The 4,971-nt window shown below is 37.0% G+C and overlaps 1 long non-coding RNA gene across 1 annotated transcript; it reads left to right on the forward strand.

Annotated features, from left to right (window-relative positions):
- The first annotated feature begins 600 nt into the window (after positions 1 to 600).
- LOC109365604 lies at positions 601 to 3,316 on the forward strand. The gene is made up of 3 exons (XR_002111302.1): positions 601 to 676; positions 1,695 to 1,812; positions 2,859 to 3,316. It is a non-coding gene; the product is annotated as an uncharacterized LOC109365604 (long non-coding RNA).
- Positions 3,317 to 4,971: the final 1,655 nt, after the last annotated feature.

The raw sequence follows: 4,971 nt of genomic DNA on the forward strand, positions 1-4,971 counted from the left end.
TCCTTCTGTATAAAATGAAATACATTATCTAGTAATTAGCAAAGCTAGGCACTGTGAAGGTTAGCACACAAAAAAAGTAAAACAAACAAACAAACAAAAAAAGTAGTATGTCAAGAAGTTATGAAAATAAATTCATTTTTTCAATTTCATTTAAGCAAATATATTTTTGATAAGGATAAAAATACCCTAAAAGAACCTGAGATTTATCTAACTGACTTTGCACAATTTACAGTGAGCCTATCCAACTTCAACTTGTTATCAGCACCCAAAAAAATCAAGAAAAAACAAGACCTGGCTATAAAAAGTTAGGCAGAGCTAAGCATGAGACATCTTAAACAACTACTAAAAAAGAGTCTGATAGAAAAAATACCAGCCTTCCAAAATATATAAATATTAGGCAAATAGGATAAAATTATGTATGCTTAATCTAAATATCGACTTCTATTTTTTGTTGTGTATGGGAACTGTTGAATCATGGCCTGAACCTCTGATTGATCACCTGAGGCAAGCAATGAGTCAGCCATGGGAGCACAGGTGAAGGCAATTTAATTGTGTGACCAGAAGGGGTGGAGCTGGGCTGCACCTCAACCCATTTAAGAGCTGACTGCTAGTGGGGAAGGATCTCTCTCTAGAGATTGCTCCTCTTGGATTCTTCTTCTGCAAGCTCAGGACACAAGTAAGCTTTTCCATTCTTTTCTGATTTTCTGATTATCCCTTTCCAGTGTGATAATCTTTCCAGCTACATGCTCTCTAAAGACCAGCCTAGCTTCTCTGTATACTTGTCAATTATACATCTGTGTATTTGTTGGTTATACACATTGTAATAAAATACCAAAGCAAATAAAATGTCTTCTACTAGAGAAAATTTAAGCAAAAGTATTTTGAAAAAATAAAACTAAAATCCCTTTTATAATTCTTGAATATTGTTAAAGTTCTTAATGCATACTGAGATAATTCCTCTGTATCTTATAATAACAAGAAGTTTTATCTCAGATTTCTTAAGAAAATAAATTACTCAGTGCCTTCCATATGTCATTCCTCATTGAATAACACCTACATAGCTCATGCTGCAATACTGTAGACTGCAGGGATACTCAAGATTGAAGACAAGTGATCTGACTCAAAAGGGAAATAGAAATGTCTTGAAGAATAATCTGGAATACTTTTTCTTTCCTCGTGTTTATGTATTTATATGAGGAAAGACATACATTTTCCATGTGGTCAGAAAGTTATTTTTGCTTTTTAACTCTTTTTTCATTTTTTTCTTTTTGAAGCAGGGAGGAAATCCTCTCTGCTGCCCCTTTCTGGGAGCAGGAGGTTATGCTTGTCTTTTGGGAGTGACAAGCACTGTTTCTTTTTGGACTGACACAAATGGCATAGATTTTCAGTCAGCTGTGAGATGGCTTAGTAGATAAATGAATTACCCATGATGCTTTCTTTCACTGAGAAGTACCCAAGCTTTCAGATGCTAACTAATTCAACAGTTAAAAATGACCATTCTGAAAATGTAAAATGCTCTCAGCTGTTGATTAAGAGTGAGACTTGATTTGTTTAAGGTTAAGTAAATGCTGTACTAGCTTTTCATTATATAAGGAAGAGAGGGATTTTATTTCCTGGGATATTGTTTCAAGCGTCTGTAGTGATCCATAATTTATAGTTAGACTGTTTTTTTTGTTTGTCATTCTTATTGTTAGAAAATCAAAGAGTGTGGTAATGCTCCAACTACACTGAGGCTTCCAAAGTAGGCTGTCTGAAGTCCCTGAAGTGCAAAGCTTGGGTGCAGTTGTGTGAATGGAGCACCAATGCACAGAGGTAAAAGTTAGCTAGTAAGCAACGAGCTTGGTTAAGAAAATGCAGGGTTTTCAAATCCAGCGGATGAACTATCTACCTGCCATGTAATCCTTGAAAGAATAGGAAGGCTTTGTGTGTGTGGTAATACAATACATACAATGATTTTCTTGCTAGCTCTAGGTATGCGTGCCTTACACCTGGTTATTATTTCACATGCACATTCAAAGAAGTTGTAGCTTGTCATTTAAACCTTGCTCTATATTAGAATTGTACTGCTTTTTGTGTCTGGAGTGGCTCAGCATTTTCAAAGTCTTTATTTATTAAACTAAGATCTGAGTGAAGTCTCTTGAGGCTGTTATTTTTGGTTTTGTTTTGCTGTCTTCTGTTACTGTTATGTGCAACTTTGTTGTATGAAATAAAAAAACTCCTTGTTTCCTTTTTTGACAAGAGATTAGCATCGTCTAGAAGTAAAAAAAAAAAAAAAAAAGCTTTGAATGAACTTCTGCTGCTAACAGTGAGGAGGATCCTAAGCTCCAAATCTTTAAACTTTTTATGCAAAGGGTCAGTGGGTATTTTTTAAGTTAACTAAACTGCTGCAGATTACCGTAGCCAACAACCTCACATAACTGAAAAGGGCAGACATATGCTTTAGAAAAATGTACTCCAATTGAGTAATTGGAAAGGAGTGCTGAGTAAAGAGCTCCAAAATGCCATATGAAAATGACTGCAAAAAGTTGCATAGAATGTCTCACAATTCTAGTTGGAATTTAATGTGCTAAATAGCATAACTTATGCATCATAAACAATATTTCCCCTAATTTCTTTGGAGCGCTACTTCTTAATTATAAATAATATATAAATCATATCTGTTAGAGCCTTGGGTTAAACTATAATTGAAATAAGTTATTGCTGAATTATCTAGGTAGCTAAAATAAGTATCAAGATAATGCTACATGTACATATAATAGAACCTGTTTCAGGTAGATTTTAGAAAAATTGTTATGAAATCCTAATTTATCCCTCTTTTTCTAATGGCTTCACATGGATTTATTGTAATCTGATTTCAGGTACTATCACTGGGCATACTTAACTGGCAGTGATGTTTTCTTCCAACTTCCAGTTGGAATGAGCAATTGTACAGTATTGCAATTACTCAAGGCCTTCACAAATTATTTCCTACTCCTGCATGCACACCACAAAATTGTTCAGACCACACTGCATCCCCAGTGCTCTGGAATGTTGGATGTTGGAGAGAGGTGGAGGTGGGGCTCTGCAAAACACCTGCTTGATGAAATGCCTGCTCATGTTCACTGTATTCTTTATGAATTGTAGACAAACTCGGGCATATGTACACTGTATCTTGACCCTCTTGCTTCTTTATCTTAATGCATGTGTACCAAATAAAATACAACTATATGCTGGTGAAGGTTCTTGAATTTTGGTAGGGTTACATTCAAGTTGTTAATCGAAGTGCTCTTCTTCATCAGAGTTCCCCTATCTCCTCTGGGGGGAAAGAATAACAGAAAAACAACAACAGGATCGCGAGTGTGAATATAACTATCTGAATGGTTCTAACTTCTTCAGAAAATACTCAATTCAAATTCTCAATTTTAGAGGCATGTGGTGCTTTTTTTTTTTCCCTCACAGAATGGAAGAACACTTAAGCTTCTACTGTGTTTCAAGGAGCTGAAGTGAGTTTTACTATACAGCATCAGGAATTCTATTCTCAGCCTCCAGAACTCCTGAGATGTAGCCTTAAATAGGCAGGGGAAACTCAAGGCTGCCCTCTAATGGCACTTCCTCCAATGATGCAGTGACTTCACAGCCAGCCAACACCACTTGCTAACTGCTGCACTGCAAGTTACACAAACCAGTTCCAGTCATTACAGCTCTCTTGTATTTCTGCTGCAATTTTCATCAACTGAACAAGTCCATAGCGATCTTAACATTTCTGATTTCATGGATGGGAGAAGAGTTTTAACCCTTCGCAATTGGCTTCTTAATTTATGAGGTAATAGGCTTCTGAAGTTAATTTCATTTTGTCAGTGCTGTGCAATTAGAGAACATCAGTGGAAGGATTGTGACTGTTACTTTTCTGTACCTTGATGCATCAGCTGGAGATCATTTCTAAATTAGGGAAAGAACATGTCTGGGGTCCTGCCAGAACAGGTGCACCTGTGAGCAAGATTTAGAAAGGGCAAAAGAGAACCTAATTCACTGCAATCTTGCTGTTATGCGTTTTTGTTTGTTGGTTTGATATTTGTTTTGTTGGTGTTTTTTGGGGGAGAGGAGAGGATAAGGAGTTATTTAGGGTTTTTGAGCTTTGTGAGAATGGGAAACGTCCCTTCAGCATGCATTAAAAGGGCTTGTTTCAGCTTCAAAATCAGTAAGATATTCCTACTTCATTTTGTTACTTTAATTAAAAAAAAAAGGAAATAATTCAATGCAACTGAATATGGCATTGAAAAAATCATGGTGATGCTGGCTGATAGCACCAGCTTTTTAACTACATAGAGAAGTGTGAAGCACATCACCCTCCCCAAAGCTGCCTGTTGGTCTGGAGGAGGCATACTAGACAGAGCCAAGGCAGAAATTCAGGAGCAGCTGTGTGCTCCCTCAGAGAATCAGCAGCATTTCCAATGAGAAGCTGCTCTAGAATTTAGTTAATTCACTTGTTCATTCTTCTGGAGGAACAAAGAGTGCACAGCACTGTGAGCTGAATAGAGCTGTGTTTATGCTGTGCTCACCTGCAGTAGCTGTGGAATGAAACAAAGAATAGTTTGGAAGTGCAGACCTGTTTGTGAAGAAACAGTATAATTTTGTAGAGATGAGAGAACCTGTCCTGTGAATGCTTAATCCTGTGTGGGACTCTCCCGCCTTTCCTTCTTTTCCCAGCTTCTGGGGGATTATAAACAGTGTAATTATTAGGAGATAAACTGCAAACTCCTGAAACTCAATATTGTGCACTGTGAGTACTTCTGAAGTTTTCCCTGAATGAAGATCATCTGATCAAACTGTTGCAAACAGCTGATGTAAGTTAGATTTCTCGGGATATTGGAGAACCATGAACTTCTCCAGGAGTTCAGTCTGATGTGCTTTGTGCTCAGTGTTTCAGTGAGATCATAGAGTCATAGATTCATAGAATGGCCTGGATTGAAAAGGACTACAATGGTCACTTAG

This window comes from Meleagris gallopavo, chromosome 1 (genome assembly GCF_000146605.3).
Source record: "Meleagris gallopavo isolate NT-WF06-2002-E0010 breed Aviagen turkey brand Nicholas breeding stock chromosome 1, Turkey_5.1, whole genome shotgun sequence".
In the NCBI taxonomy this organism is placed as follows: Eukaryota; Metazoa; Chordata; class Aves; order Galliformes; family Phasianidae; genus Meleagris; species Meleagris gallopavo.